We start from the raw sequence: 16339 nt of genomic DNA, 5'->3' as shown, positions 1-16339 counted from the left end.
AGGCCTCCCCTGCCCTCTGGTCATTGCCTCATGCCCTCAAGGAAACACAGGTCTCTGCGATCAGGGTCAGAGCAGGAGTCCTGTCCTAGGCCTGGTTTCTGTGTCATGTTCTGCTTTGGAGACAGGATGTAGTTTAGGTTTCTTCTGATGATGGGGAGAAATCAAATGGGCCACTGTTCCCCAGAGTCTGGCCAAGCCCTTGGCTCCTCCTCGGGTTGTGTCCCGCTTGTGTGTTGTGTGTAGAGGGGCTGGAAAATGCCTTAGGCAATTCCCTGGGAAATCAAGCTTCTTTGGTGAGGGGTGGTCTGGCACCTTGCTGTGAGGCATTTGGGTCCTGGTGGAGAGAGAAAGGCAAGGCGAGTGGGAAATACACGGGAGAGTGTTGGCTAAACCCACAGGTTTACTCATGGGTGGATAGATTGATGGTGGCCTTTGGGTTCCCAGAACTCCTTGGGATGCCTTCAGGCATATTTGCAGACACGTGTAGGAAAGGATTACGGGTACATGTTCATGGACAATCCCCCCTTTTCCTCTCCTTTGTTGACTTGCTCCATGGCAGGTCACTGTTCCAGCGAATGGTTGCCTTCGCGGCACAGTATTGTGTCTTCTCATGGGGGCCGATTTGGAGGCCGTGGGGTGTTTTGTCCGTGTCTTTCCACGTTCCCCCATGTGTTGAAGATATGAAGGTGTTCCTCAGGAGAGCCCAGCATCATTTCTATGCCCGGCCCACATAGCATTCTCTGAGGTTTGGAGCTCTTCCTGGAGGTCATTTGGTGCAACCATGTACAAAACAAGGGAGTCGGCGGCCAAGGAAAGGCTACAGGTTTAAGGGCAGGAGAGGATGTGTGGTGCAGGTGTTAGTTTGTCCTGCCACTTGCTGGTGCGGCAACCCTATGGTCTCCAGCGTGCCTGGCCTCAGGCCAGAGAAGTCATGTCGGTTCAAGGGTCCTGGCTCATGGCTGGGTTCTCTCGTTGTGCAACTGTGGGTGACACATTGGTTCTGGAGGTCCAGGGTCTCACGCTTATTCCAAGGTCACTGATGGCCCTAGAGTCCGAAAGTGCATGGTGATGCAGTCAGTTACCCAGTTGCTGCAAGTGTTTGACACTCAACTTTGAGCATTGGAATTGCTCCGGTGCCATTAGCTTTGCGTGTGGTACAAGGGAAGGGCCTCTGGCTTGGCTGGAGGCCAGGAAGCATGCCTGCTGGTGAGTCCCTCTTGTCAGTCCAAGGGTTCCTCAGGTGCCCTTTGTCACGGATCCCTTCGAGCCACTTTTAATGGAGGTCATCGAATTCAGCCAAGGGCCCTTCCCTTGTGGAAGATTGCAGCGACCACGTTTCCCCTTGAAGGAGAGTGCAATGTGAGGAAGTGTATGTGCCAAGAGCAAGTGTGTTCCCCGGGTTGGCAGTGACTGTAAGGTGGTGGGGCCCCAGTTCCCCTGAGGGTGTCTCAGCAGTTCAGGATGACATCCTTATGCTGTGTCTGTGGGGAGGTCGCTCAGGAGGGGAATTGCAGGGCCTGTACCAGGAGGTTGATGGACAGTGGTGCTCTTTTTGCTGATGGCCACGTGCTCTGAAGCCATCTGCCCCATGACGCATTCACGTTTGGCTGCGGGCACACAGACAAGCTGGGCAGCAAATGAAATGTTGAGGCAAGATAGAGCACACATCACTGGGTGGTACGCTCTGTCCCTCTGTGCACCCATGCACCATCCTCAACCGTGCATGTGTTCTCTCACCCCGAGCCAGGTGGAGTGCCAGTTAATGAATGGTGGCAGCAGCGTGGGGCCTCCTGGATAGTGCATGATACCCAGTGAAGTGAGGACAGTGTGGCAAGGCGAGGCGAGGCAAGGTGAAGGAGTCTCGGAGGGGTGTTGGCGTGAAGTCCTTGAGCTTCCTGGTGGAAACCTTGTGGCAGTAAGTGGAACTTCTTTGCCGAAACCTAGATGTTTCGCTATGGGGACTTGTGCACTGGGACTACACTCTCACCTTCTGGGCTTTTCCCATGGCACCGAGCTCCAATGTCCTGCAATGTGGCTGCACTTCCTGCCCCGTGGCTCGGCTCTGTCCACTCCTGACTGTGGACATGATTGAGCTCGCTGGCTGCCAGTGGTGGAGGCTGCAACTTTGCATGTCCAGGCTTTGAGCAGGTGCTTCGATCGATGATGACTCCCATAAATTCATTCCTTGGAAATCTGAACAAAATGAGTGGGCAATCCCTACAGTCTCCTCATTGAAACTGAAGTCCAGCACATGGCTCCCAAAGGAAAAATAAGGAGAGGTTCATGTTACATTTGCTACCGTGGGCAGCTGCAGCTGTTCAGTTTGAGGGTGGCAGGCTTCTTGTGGGGAAAGAGCCATTGGGAAGGAGCCTGGGATTCCCTTCCACATGGGAAGGCTAGGGACAGCATGCCATCTCTGAGCACCTGAGTCTAGCCAGGACTGCTGTTCCCTGCCACAGTTCAGCCTTCTGGTGGGAGAGGAAGCATGAGCCATTGGCGGTACTATGGCCTGCCACTGAGTTCTACAGGCCTCTCCCGCCCCCTGGTCATTGCCTTGTGCCCTCAAGGAAGCAGAAGTCTCTGTGCTCAGGGTCAGAGCAGGAGTCCTGGCCTACGCCAGGCTCCTTGGGAGATGGGATGCAGTTTCCGTTTCTCCTGCTGATCAGGGATAGTAAACGGGCCCCTGTTGGGCTTCGCTGGTGGTGCAGGGGTTAAGAATCTGCTGGCCAATGCAGGGTATACCGGTTCGATCCCTTGTCCGGGAAGATCCCACATGCTTCAGAGCAACTAAGTCATGCATCACAACTACTGAGCCTACGCTCTAGAGCCTGTGAGCCACAACTACTGAGACCACATGCTACAACTACTGAAGCCGTGCACCTAGAGCCTATGCTCCACAACAAGAGAAGCCGCTGCAATGACAAGTCTGCTTACCACAGTGAAGAGTAGCCCCCACTTGCCACAACTATAGAAAGCCCTCACACAGAACAAAGACCCAATGCAGCCAAAATAAATAAATAAATAATTTTTTTAAAAAATGGGCCACTGTCCCGGACTTGGGCCAAGCTGATGGCTCCTCCTCAAGTTGTGTCCCTCTTGTGTGTTACGTGTGGAGGCGCTGGAAAATGCCTTAGGTAATTACCAGGAAAATCAAGCTTCTCTGGTGAGGGGTGGCTCTGGAACCTTGCGGTGAGATATTTCAATGCTGGCAGAGAGAGAAAGGCAAGGTGAGTGGGAAATACACGTGCGAAGGCTGGCTAAGCCTGCAAGTTTTACTGGAGGTAGATAGATTGACGGTGGCCATAGGGTTCCTGGAACTCCTTTGGGATGCCTTCCAGCACATTTGGAGGCATGTGTAGAAAAGGATTAAGGATGCATGTTCGTGGACCACCCCACCCTTTTCCTCTCCTTTGTTGATTTGCTTCATGGCAGGTCCCTGTGCCAGCGAGTGGTTGCCTTCCCAGCACAGTATGGTTTCTTCTCATGGGTGCTGATTTGGACGCCGTGGGGTGTTTTGTCCCTGTCTGGCCACGTTCCACCTGTGTTGAAGATATGAAGGTGTTCCTCAGGACAGCCCAGGATCGTTTCTATACCCGGCCCACATAGCATTCCCTGAGGATTGGAGCTCTTCCCAGAGGTCATTGAGCACAACCATGTGGAAACAAGGGAGTCGGCTGCCAAGGAAAGGCTACAGGTTTAAGGGCAGGAGAGGATGAGGAGTGCAGGGATCATTTTATCCTGCCACCCACTGGTGCAGTGAACCTGTGGTCTCCGGCATGCCTGGCCTCAGGTCAGAGAAGTCATGGCTGTTCAAGGTTCCAGGATGTTGGCTGAGTTCTCTTGTTGTGCGACTCTGGGTGACACGTTGGTTCTGGAGGACCTGGTCTTATGGTATCTCTGAGGACATGGCACTGACAGGCCCAAATTGTGAAAGTACAAGGCGCCATGGCAAGTTACCCAGGTGCTGCAAAGGTCTTTTGCTGCACCTTTGGACATCAAATTGGCTCTGATGCCATTTGCTCTCTGTGTGGTCCAAGTGAAGGTCCTCTGGCTTGGCTGGAGACTAGGAAGCATGCCTGCTGCTGTTCACCCTTGTTCAGTCCAGCGGTGCCTCAGTGCCCTTTGTCCTGAGGCCTGAGGAACCCCTTTTGATGGAGGTCATCACTTTCGGTCTTGGCCATTCCCTTGTGGAAGATCACAGGGACCCTGTTTCCACTTGATGGCGAGTCAGTTGTGCAGAAGTGTATGTTCCTAGAGCAGGTGTGTTTCCCTAGAGGGCAGTGGCTCTTAGGCTGAGGGAGCCCAGTTCCCCTGAGGGTGTCTCTGGTGTTCAGGACGATATCCTTTTCCTGTGTCGGAGAGAGGAGAGCTCAGGAGAGGAATTGCAGGGCCCGAGAGCAGGGGGTTGTTGGACAGTGGCGCTCTTTGTCCTGATGGCTGCATGCTCTGCAGGCGTCCACATCCTGATGCATTCACATTTGGCTGCTGATACACAGACAAGATCGGCAGCAAATGAAATGTTTAGGCGAGATAGAATGCACATCCCTGGGTGGTATCGCCCTTTCCCTCGGTGTGCCTGTGCACCATCCTCAAGCATACGTGTGTTCTCTCACCCCGAGCTGGGTGGAATGCCAGGGAATGAATGCCAGCAGCAGCCTGGAGCCCTCCATATAATCCGTGATACCCGGCGAAGTGAGGACGATGCAGAAAGGCAAGGTGTGGTGTAGGAGTCTTGGAGGGGTGTTGGCGTGCAGTCCGTAAGGATCCTGGTTTAACTCTTGTGGCAGTAAGCAGCACTTCTTTGCTGAAACCTAGATGTTTGGCCACGGGAACTTGTGCACTGGGGCTACACCCTCACCTCTGGTCTTTTCCTGGGGAGCACCAGCTTTGACGCCCTGAGACTTGGTTGCACTACCTGCCCCATGGCTTTGCTCTGGCCACTCCCAAATGCTGACATGATTGAGCTCGCTGGCCGTCCCACGGTGGAGGCTACAACTTTCCATGTCCAGCGTTTGAGCATGTGCCTGGATCGATGATGACTCCCACAGATGCATTCCTTGGAAATCTGAACAAAATGAGTGAGAAATCCCTACCGTCTCCTCATTGGAACTGAGGTCCAGCACGTGGCTCCCAAAAGGAAAGTAGGGAGAGGTTCACATTGCATTTGCTGACATGGGTGTCCATAGCCTCGTTGTTCAATTTGAGGGTGGTGGTCTTCTTGTGGGGAGAAGAGCCATTGGGAAAGGAGCCTGGGATGCCTATCCAAGTGGGAAGGCTAAGGATAGCATGCCATCTCTGGGCGCCTTTGTCTAGCCATGACTGCTGTCCCCTACCGTGGTTCAGCATGCAGGAAGGAGAGGAAGTGTGAGCCATTGGTGGGCCTGTCACCTGCAATTGAGTTCTACAGGCCCCCCCCACCCCCTGGTCGTTGCCTTGTGCCCTCAAAGAAACAGAAGTCTGTATGCTCAGGGTCAGAGAAGGAGTCCTGGCCTATGCCAGGCTTCTTTGTCATGTTCTGCTTGGGCGACTGGATGCAGTTAAAGTTTCTCCTGATGATCAGGGGAAATCAAGTGGGCCAGTGTCTCTGGGAGTTGGGCCAAGCTGATGGCTCCTCCTTGGGTTGTATCCCTCTTGTTTCTTGTTTGTGGAGGGGCTCAAAAATGCCTTAGGCAATTCCCGGGGAAATCAGCCTTCTGTGGCAAAGGGTGGCTCTGGCACTTTGCTGTGTGGTGTTTGGATCCTGGCCCAGAGAGAAAGCAAGGCGAACAGGAAATACACGTGAGATAGTTGGCTAATCCCACAGGTTTACTGGTGGGTGTGTTGATCGACAGTGGACATAGGCCATTCCTTTGTGATGCTCTCAGGCGCATTGGAGGCACATGTAAGGAAGAAATACAGGGTGCAATTTTGTGGATCATCCCACCCTTTGCCTCTCCTTTGTCGATTTGCTTCATGACTGGTCCCTGTGCCGTCAAATGTTTGCCTTCGTGGCATAGTATGGTGTCTTCTCATGGGGCCCGATTTGGAGGCCGGGGGGTATTTTGTCCCCTTTATGCCATGGTCCCCCTGTGTTGAAGATGTGAGAGTGTTCCTCAAGATAGCCCAATGTCTTTTCTATACCCAGCCTGCATAGCATTCCCTGAGGTTTATAACTCTTCCCGGATGTTATTGGGCGCCTCCATGCAGAAACAAGGGAGTCGGCTGCCAAGGAAAGGCTACAGTAGGTTTAAGGGCAGGAGAGGATGTGTGATACGGGGGTCATTTCGTCCTGCCACCCACTGGTGCGCCGAGCCTGTGTTCTCTGGCATTCCTGGTCTCAGGCCAGAGAAGTCATGCCATTTCAAGAATCCATGCTGTTGTCTCGGTTCTCTCTTTGTGCGGCTGTGGGATATACGTTAGTTCTGAAGGACCTGGATCTCATGGTTTCTCCGAGGTCATGGCACTGACAGAACCAGAGTGCGAAAGTGCAAAGCACCACGGCAAGTTACCCAGTTGCTGCAAGGGTTTTGTCCCGCAACTTTGGGCATCGGAATGGCTCCTATGCCATTAGCTGTCCATGTTGTCCAAATGAAGAGACTCTGGCTTGGCTTTAATTTCATATGGAACTGTGCTCGTTAGTCCCCCTTACCTAGCTAAGTGAGCCAGGTCCAAGTGGTTTGTTGACATTTTATCTTATATCCTTACAGTTTTTCCATTCTTTTTGTAATGTGTCCCAGCAAACTAATTTATTCTAGCTTTGTTAATCATGATTATTTCTTATAGTAAATATTCATCTTTTGTCATTGGCCAGTTTTTTCCTTGAACTTTTATTATATGTGTTATATTGTGATAAAGTGGCCATTTTCTTCAGACAGTGTTGTTTTGTTTGTTTTTTTCAAAGACTACATTTTCAAATGGTTTCCATCAAGAATTTTAATAGACCCTGTGTGTTCACAGGGGATAGTATCTTTTTTGACCTTATTTTGTTATTTATTTGTCCTTATAATGTCATTGTCATAGTCTTTTGTTTTTCCTCTTTTTTTTTAATATGGACCGTTTTTAAAGTCTTTATTAAATTTGTTACAATATTGCTTCTGTTTATTTTTTATTTTTCTTGGCCACGAGGCATGTGGGATCCTATGTCCCTAACCAGGGATCGAACCCCCACCCCCTGCATTGGAAGGCAATGTCTTTACCACTGGACTGCCTGGGAAGTCCCTAGATATTTTTTAAATTAATAAACTACAGCTAAATATTTCTCAGTGCTATGTCAGGTACACCTTCTTTCATTTTTTGCTTTCATATTTTCCTGAAATGTTATTATATAATTGAACTTTTTAGTTTTACATTTTATTTCCAGCTACCTTTTTGATTACAGTGTTTTAACTGTAGAATTTTTAAAATTCTGAATTCATGCTTTTATATGTTTGTCCTACAACTTCTGTATTTTTAACCTTTAGTTGATTAGTATTCTTTTTTAATGAGTTATTTAATATCTAGCAATCTTTTCTTTTTAATCACACAGATTGTTATTAGGATTTGTTTCTTAGATTTTATTTTCTGATTTTAAAATGATTTTAATCTATTGATCCACACTAATTTCTCTTAATATTTTTCCTGTTTTGTCAGCTCTAATAGTGAACCTATCTGGTGAGATTTTCATATTTATTATATAGGTTAATTTGTATTTCAGTTATTTATTTGTTTATTTACAATTCATATTATTTAATGGAGATTATTTTCTTTTTTATTTTAAGGTATTTTTAATTTACACTGTAAACTTTTTTCATCAATACTTTAATATTTTTTCTATAACTGCATTTTTAAGCTTTTGTTTCCTTCATTGATTTTCTGGTCACATTCTGTTCATGATTATTTTTCTTGTATAGTGTGATTTTTTCATTCCTATTAGGCAGGGTTTTTTTATTTATCATTTTTTTGTGTGTGGTACATGGGCCTCTCACTGTTGTGGCCTCTCCCGTTGCGGAGCACAAGCTCCGGAAGTGCAGGCTCAGCAGCCATGGCTCATGGCCCCAGCCGCTCCGCGGCATGTGGGATCTTCCCGGACCGGGGCACGAACCTGTGTCCCCTGCATCAACAGGCAGACTCTCAACCACTGTGCCACCAGGGAAGCCCAGGCAGGGTTTTTTTAAATTGAAGTATAGTTGATAAACAATGTTGTAACTATCTCTGCTGTACAGCAAAGTGACTCTGTTATACACACATACACATTCTTTTTTTATATTCTTTTCCATTATGGTTTATCACAGCATATTGTATATAGTTCCCCATGCCATATATTAGGACCTTGTTGTTTATCCATTCTAAATGTAATTAATTGTTTGCGTCTACGAACCCCAAACTCACAGTCCATCCTTCTTTCTCCTCCCATCCCCCTTGGCAACCACAAGTCTGTTCTCTATGTCTATGAGTCTGTTTCTGTTTTGTATATAGGTTCATTTGTGCCATAATTTAGATTCTATGTATAAGTGATACCATACTGTATTTGTCTTTCTCTTTCTGACTTACTTCACTGAGTATGATAATGTCTATTTGCATCTCTATTGGGCAGTTTTTCATATTATATTAGGATACCTGATTTCTATTTAAATTTTTATTTTAGTTCCATGATCTCTGTGTTGGTTTATTTCAATGTCTTATCACATTTTTCTAGGGTGTGGTTTCCATTGCAGTCTGATTGTCAGAGCTGATTTGGTGCTGTTTTGATCCCTTGGTTTGTTTGGTTTTGCTGGACATTCACATAGCTCCTACTAGTCCTGTATAAGGTGTTGGAAGGTTTTTTCTAGACTGGGTTACCTAAGGCTCTCACTGGGGTAAGGGAGACTCCAGCATACAGAAATGAATAGTTCCTCTTAATTAAACCTGCTCAATAACATGGGATGACCTGACCTTTGTCACCCGGCTTTTAGCCTTTTTAGGTACAGAAAGAGTTTCTCTCTTCTAGACATCTTCAAGGCTAACTAAATGAGAATACCTGCAGTGTAGGGACTCCTAGGCTAACTGATCAGTGAATGGGTTACAAATCTTTGCTCACTTTTGCTCTATTTTTGTAGTTCAACTTAGAATCAGCACTTGTTTTTTTATGAAAAAACTAATTTTTTTCACCTTGAGAAGTGAAATGATGGAGAATATCATGACTAAATCTGCCATCCAAACCTCACAGTCCAGTGGGAATTCTCACACTGGTAAGTATTTTGTCCTGAGAATACTGACGTTAGAGCATTGTAACATTCCAGTGATAAGTAAAACTCTGGCCAAGCTAGTCAACTGTGAGACTAAGTCATTGACTGTGATGATTGGTCTCTGTGATTTAAAACTGCGGGTCATTGTGTCTGAGGGTGTTGGAATCCTGAGTGCTCAGTCTCTGCCACATATCTCATGTTTAATGTTCTTCTACAAATGTACCTGTATTGATGATGACTTCAGAAATGGATCTCAGAGGAGTCTGAATGAAATGACTGACAAAATTACTTCTGTGAGTTGAGGTCCAGCACAAGGGACTATACTAGGCGAAAAATGGAGGGAGTTCAGTTGATCAAGAAGTATTCCCGGGCTTCCCTGGTGGCGCAGTAGTTGAGAGTCCGCCTGCCGATGCAGGGGACATGGGTTCATGCCCCGGTCCGGGAAGATCCCACATGCCGCGGAGCGGCTGGGCCCGTGAGCCATGGCCGCTGGGACTGTGCGTCCGGAGCCTGTGCTCCGCAACGGGAGAGGCCACAACAGTGAGAGGCCCGCGTACTGCAAAAAGAAAAAAAAAAAAAAAAAAGAATTCCCAATAGTGACTATGGTATTTGAAAGTTAACCTGGTTGCATAAATTATAGGAAGTAAATTTTATAATTGTCTATAAGCATCTGATTATCTGGTGGCAGAAAATACTGGACAAGATTTGCTCTGCTGGAGGGTAGAGATTAACACAATTAATATTATTGGAATAACATCAGAAATATTTCAGGAGAGAAATACATTATTTTATTTAATGTAGGGGTACATTTGTGAACTCTACCATCTTGTGCCTGGCAGACCAATGGACACATTTACTTCTCATCTTTCCACATTTTATTTTATTCCTACATTCAGCATGGATCAAGTACTGTGTTTCATATGAAAGAGAGGTGACATAAAGGACAGGATTCAGAATAAGTCTGCCTTTCCATCCTTAAGGTCCATTCTCAAACTGGTAAGCATTTTGTCCTGGAAATACTGACATTTCTCATAGGGGTAATGTAATATTTCAATAACGGTAAGTCTTTGACTATGCTAGTCAGCCTTGGAGCCTTGGGAAGTGTATGCGATATATGGCCTCCATGACTGAATATGATAGGTCAGTGAGTCCATGGGTGATGAACTCCTGAGTGCTTGGTCTGTTGCTTAACTGAGCCTCAAAGTAACCCTTTTAATAATGTCATTGGATCGATGATGACTGTAATTATTGATCTCAGAAAATCTGAACAAAATGAGTGACCTAATCAGTTCTGGGAAACTGAGGTACAGCACAGATACCCACCCTGTGCAAAATATGTGGAGGAAGTGTTGAGTTTGTTCAGCTGTGAGGTACCAACAGGAACTGTTGTATATGAAAGCTCACCAACGTGCATGTGTTCGATAAACTGAATTAGGCAGAGGTCTGTACTTCTATAGTGTTGGGATAATAGTGAAACTCTCTGAGTGCTCACCTGGCAGCATTATTTACATACTTAGTAAACAGACTCTAGAGAACCAGCACATGAGTGTGGAAAATGTGGGTATGTTTATGCTTATACATGTTTGTCTGAGCTGCTGGAATCTTCTGAGTAACAGTCTCTTTAGAGCAGTTAGATGGTCAAAACTCAAAGAGATCACAGGTTTCATGGGTTTTTGTTCTTCATTTCTACATTAAGTGAAACAGTTACATGGAAATTGAAGCATAGGTACTATATTTTGGAATGTCTTCACAATATATTTTAATCTGCTTGCCAACCCAGTCTTAAGTTTTCAACTATTGTTTAGTTGTGTCTGTCTTTTTCCTCCTATCGTGTGAAGAAGAAGTTTCATATACATTTGATTGCTGGCTTCAATTATATGCTGTAATAAACATTTTTAGATGTGAAATCATGTTTAAAATTATTGCATTTTTATATGGATTTCATGACTTCTGCCCTCAGTGTGTTTCAAATGTGTATAAGAGAGATCCTGCTTGTAATGCATGGTTCTGAGTCATGTGCTCTGGGGAACTCTGAAACTAATGTCTTATTAAAAAAATTAATCTGTATATTACCATGTTCCAAATAGTGAGTGTAACTCTTCTGGTGATATCAGTTGTATAGTGACTAACTATGGTGAATGTTATGTAAGCTTTTATCATTTAACATTATACTAAGATTTTCTTTCTCAACCTCCCTAATTTTTGCTTCTGCTTTGTAGATTGGAAGCGATGTTGAATGTTGAAGGTACATTTTATTGCTTGGAATTCTCACCACTACACCAAGGAACTGCTGTTTTTGTAACAGCTTTCTCACCTGGGAATGGCAAAAACAATGTATTCCAGAGATAACAACCCAATTTTCAATAAGTTTTTTGCAGGATTATTTTTATTATTGTTTTTAAGAAGTCAGGAATTCACATGTTTTTTTAAAGACTGTTAATTCAAATACTGTGAGACATTAATAATATGGTGAATTATTTATGTTTTCTGTCTCCTTTATTTCTATAACTTTTGCTCTTTCTTTGTTTGGAATATTATTTTTAAATATCTAAGTAAAGAAATAAATTAATACAGTTAAATGCAGGTGCACAGTGAACCATTCCATCTTTTTTTTAATATTTAAAATATCTTTTTAAATTTTTACTTTTAAGTTGTGGTCAAATACATATAAAATTTACCATCTTAATCATTTCTAAGGGTAAAGTTCAGTGGCATTAAGTATATTCACATTATTGTGCAAACCTCACCACCATCCACCTCCAGAACTTTTTTCATCTTGCAAGACTGAAACTCTGTACCCATTAAACAAAAGCTCCCATTCTCCTGTCCCTGCAGCCCCTGGTAACTGCCATTCTACTTCCTGTCTCTATCAATTTGGCTACTCTAGGTACCTCATATAAGTGAAATGATACAATACCCTTTTGTTTCTGACTTATTTCACTTAGCATGAGTTCTTCAAGGTTCATTCATGTTGTAGCATGTGTCAGAATTTCCTTTCTGTTTAAGGCTGAATAATATTCTAGAATATACCATACTTTGTTTACCCACTGGTCTGTCAATAGATATTTGGGTTGCTTCCGTCTTTGGCTTTTGTGCATAATGCTGTGAACATGAATGTACAAATATCTCTTTGAGACCCTTCTTTGAATTCTTCTGGGTATGTACCAAGATGATACATAGTGATGATAGGGTAGTTCTCTTTTTAATTTTCTGAAGAAACGCCATACTATTTTCCATAGTGGCTGCACCATTTTACATTTCCACCAATAGTGCACAGGGGTTGCAATTCCTCTACGTCTTTATCAACACATTATTTTCTGCTTTTTTTGATAGTAACCCTCCTAGTTGACATGAGATGGTATTTCATTGTGGTTTTGATTTGCATTTCTCTAATGATTAATGATGTTGAACATCTTTTCATGCGCGTATTGGTCATTGGTATATCTTCTTTGGAGAATGTCTATTCAAGTCCTTTGACCATTTTAAATCAGGTTGCTTTTTTTGTTGTTGTTGAGTTATATGAGTGAAATAACTAATATATTTTGGATATTAGTCCTTATCAGATACATAATTTGCAATTATTTTCTCCCTTTTCACTCGGTTGATTGTGTCTTTTTTTTTTATCTTTATTGGAGTATAATTGCTTTACAATGGTGTGTTAATTTCTGGTTTATAACAAAGTGAATCAGTTATACATATACATATGTTCCCATATATCTTCCCTCTAGCGTCTCCCTCCCTCCCAGCCTCCCTTTCCCACCCCTCTAGGTGGTCACAAAGCACCGAGCTGACCTCCCTGTGCTACGCGGCTGCTTCCCACTAGCTATCTACCTTATATTTATTTGGTAGTGTATATATGTCCATGCCTTTCTCTCTCGCTTTCTCACAGCTTACTCTTTCCCCTCCTAATATACTCAAGTCCATTCTCTTGTAGGTCTCTGTCTTTCTTCCTGTCTTACCCCTAGTTTTTTCATAACAGTTTTTTTTCTTAAATTCCGTATATATGTGTTAGCATATGGTATTTGTCTTTCTCTTTCTGACTTACTTCACTCTGTATGACAGACTCTAGGTCCATCCAGCTCATTACAAATAGCTCAATTTCATTTCTTTCTATAGCTGAGTAATATTCCATTGTATATATGTGCCACATCTTCTTTATCCATTCATCCGATGATGGACACTTAGGTTGTTTCCATCTCCTGGCTATTGTAAATAGAGCTGCAATGAATATTTTGGTACATGACTCTTTTTCAGTTATGGTTTTCTCAGGGTATATGCCCAGTAGTGGGATTGCTGGGTCATATGGTAGTTCTATTTGTAGTTTTTTAAGGAACCTCCATACTGTTCTCCATAGTGGCTGAACAAATTCACATCCCCACCAACAGTGAAAGAGTGTTCCCTTTTCTCCACACCCTCTCCAGCATTTATTGTTTCTAGATTTTTTGATGATGGCCATTCGGACTGGTGTGAGATGATACCTCATTGTAGTTTTGATTTGCATTTCTCTAATGATTAATGATGTTGAGCATTTTTTCATGTGTTTTTTGGCAGTCTGTATATCTTCTTTGGAGAAATGTCTATTTAGGTCTTCTGCCCATTTTTGGATTGGGTTGTTTGTGTTTTCGTTATTGAGCTGCATGAGCTGCTTTTAAATTTTGGAAATTAATCCTTTGTCAGTTGCATCATTTGCAAATATTTTCTCCCATTCTGAGGGTTGTCTTTTGGTCTTGTTTATGGTTTCCTTTGCTGTGCAAAAGCTTTGAAGTTTCATTAGGTCCCATTTGTTTATTTTTGTCTTTATTTCCATTTTTCTAGGAGGTGGGTCAGAAAGGATCTTGCTGTGATTTATGTCATAGGGTGTTCTGCCTATGTTTTCCTCTAAGAGTTTTATAGTGTCTGGCCTTACACTTAGGTCTTTAATCCATTTTGAGCTTATTTTTGTGTATGGTGTTAGGGAGTGATCTAATCTCATACTTTTACATGTACTTGTCCAGTTTTCCCAGCACCACTTATTGAAGAGGCTGTACTTTCTCTACTGTACATTCTTGCCACCTTTATCAAAGATAAGGTGTCCATATGTGCATGGGTTTATCTCTGGGCTTTCTATCCTGTTCCATTGATCTTTCTGTTTTTGTGCCAGTGCCATACTGTCTTGATTACTGTAGCTTTGTAGTATAGTCTGAAGTCAGGGAGCCTGATTCCTCCAGCTCCATATTTCGTTCTCAAGATTGCTTTGGCTATTTGGGGTCTTTAGTGTTTCCATACAAATTGTGAAACTTTTTGTTCTACTTCTGTGAAAAATGCCAGTGGTAGTTTGATAGGGATTGCATTGAATCTATAGATTGCTTTGGGTAGTAGAGTCATTTTCACAATGTTGATTCTTCCAATCCAAGAACATGGTATATCTCTCCATCTATTTGTATCATCTTTAATTTCTTTCATCAGTGTCTTAAAATTTTCTGCATACAGGTCTTTTGTCTCCTTTAGTAGGTTTATTCCTAGATATTTTATTCTTTTTGTTGCAATGGTAAATGGGAGTATTTTCTTGATTTCACTTTCAGGTTTTTCATCATTAGTGTATAGGAATGCCAGAGATTTCTGTGCATTAATTTTGTATCCTGCTACTTTACCAAATTCATTGATTAGCTCTGGTAGTTTTCTGGTAGCATCTTTAGGATTCTCTATGTATAGTATCATGTCATCTGCAAACAGTGACAGCTTTACTTCTTCTTTTCCAATTTGGATTCCTTTTATTTCCTTTTCTTCTCTGATTACTGTGGCTAAATCTTCCAAAACTATTTTGAATAAGAGTGGTGAGAGTGGGCAACCTTGTCTTGTTCCTGACCTTAGTAGAAATGCTTTCAGTTTTTCACTATTGAGGATGATGTTGGCTGTTGGCTTGTCATATATGGCCTTTATTATGTTGAGGAAAGTTCCCTCTATGCCTACTTTCTGGAGGGTATTTATCATAAATGGGTGTTGAATTTTGTCAAAAGCTTTCTCTGCATCTATTGAGATGATCATATGGTTTTTCTCCTTCAATTTGTTAATATGGTTTATCACATTGATGGATTTGCGTATATTGAAGAATCCTTGCATTCCTGGAATAAACCCCACTTGATCATGGTGTATGATTCTTTTAATGTGCTGGTGGATTCTGTTTGCTAGTATTTTGTTGAGGATTTTTGCATCTATGTTCATCAGTTATATTGACCTGTAGTCTTCTTTCTTTGTGACATCCTTGTCTGGTGTTGGTATCAAGGTGATGGTAGCCTCGTAGAATGAGTTTGGGAGTGTTCCCCCCTCTGCTATATTTTGGAAGAGTTTGAGAAGGATAGGTGTTAGCTCTTCTCTAAATGTTTGACAGAATTTGCCTGTGAAGCCATCTGGTCCTGGGCTTTTGTTTGTTGGAAGATTTTTAATCACAGTTTCAATTTCAGTGCTTGTGATTGGTCTGTTCATATTTTCTATTTCTTCCTGATTCAGTCTTGGCAAGTCGTGTATTTCTAACAATTTTTTCATTTCTCCCAGTTTGTCCATTTTATTGGCATAGAGTTGCTTGTAGTAATCTCTTATGATCATTTGTATTTCTGCAGTGTCAGTTGTTACTTCTCCCTTTTCATTTCTAATTCTATTGATTTGAGTCTTCTCCCTTTTTTTCTGCATGAGTCTGCCTAATGGTTCATCAATTTTATTTATCTTCTCAAAGAACTAGCTTTTAGTTTTATTGATCTTTGCTATCATTTCCTTCATTTCTTTTTCATTTATTTCTGATCTGATTTTTATGATTTCTTTCCTTCTCCTAACTTTGGGGTTTTTCTGTTCTTCTTTCTCTAATTGCTTGAGGTGCAAGGTTAGATTGTTTATTCGAGATGTTTCCTGTTTCTTAAGGTAGGATTGAATTTCTATAAACTTCCCTATTAGAAGTGATTTTACTGCATCCCATAGGCTTTGGGTCATCGTGTCTCCATTGTCATTTGTTTCTAGGTATTTTTTAATTTCCTCTTTGATTTCTTCAGTGATCACTTTGTTATTAAGTAGTGTGTTGTTTAGCCTCCATTTGTTTGTATTTTTTACATATCTTTTCCTGTAATTGATATCTCGTCTCATAGCGTTGTGGTCAGAAAGGATACTTGATACAATTTCAATTTTCTTAA

The 16339-nt window shown here is 43.0% G+C and overlaps 1 long non-coding RNA gene and 2 other non-coding genes across 4 annotated transcripts in view; all 3 read left to right on the top strand.

Moving 5' to 3' along the window:
- LOC116746260 overlaps positions 1–11568 on the top strand; it is a 55663-nt gene extending 44095 nt beyond the window's left edge. For both annotated transcript variants that reach the window (XR_004347659.1, XR_004347658.1), the window contains exons 5-7: positions 9054–9185; positions 10079–10178; positions 11402–11568. This is a non-coding gene — a long non-coding RNA (uncharacterized LOC116746260). The remainder of the gene's footprint in view (positions 1–9053; positions 9186–10078; positions 10179–11401) is intronic.
- LOC116750132 lies at positions 2155–2246 on the top strand. The gene has a single exon (XR_004348861.1). It is a non-coding gene; the product is annotated as a small nucleolar RNA SNORD116 (small nucleolar RNA).
- On the top strand, positions 5027–5118 carry LOC116750105. Its single transcript, XR_004348835.1, has one exon. It is a non-coding gene; the product is annotated as a small nucleolar RNA SNORD116 (small nucleolar RNA).
- Positions 11569–16339: the final 4771 nt, after the last annotated feature.

Source organism: Phocoena sinus, chromosome 2 (assembly GCF_008692025.1).
Source record: "Phocoena sinus isolate mPhoSin1 chromosome 2, mPhoSin1.pri, whole genome shotgun sequence".
Classification (NCBI taxonomy): Eukaryota; Metazoa; Chordata; class Mammalia; order Artiodactyla; family Phocoenidae; genus Phocoena; species Phocoena sinus.
The sequence above is the reverse complement of the archived record's forward strand: the minus strand, read 5'-3'. Positions and strand labels throughout refer to the sequence as shown.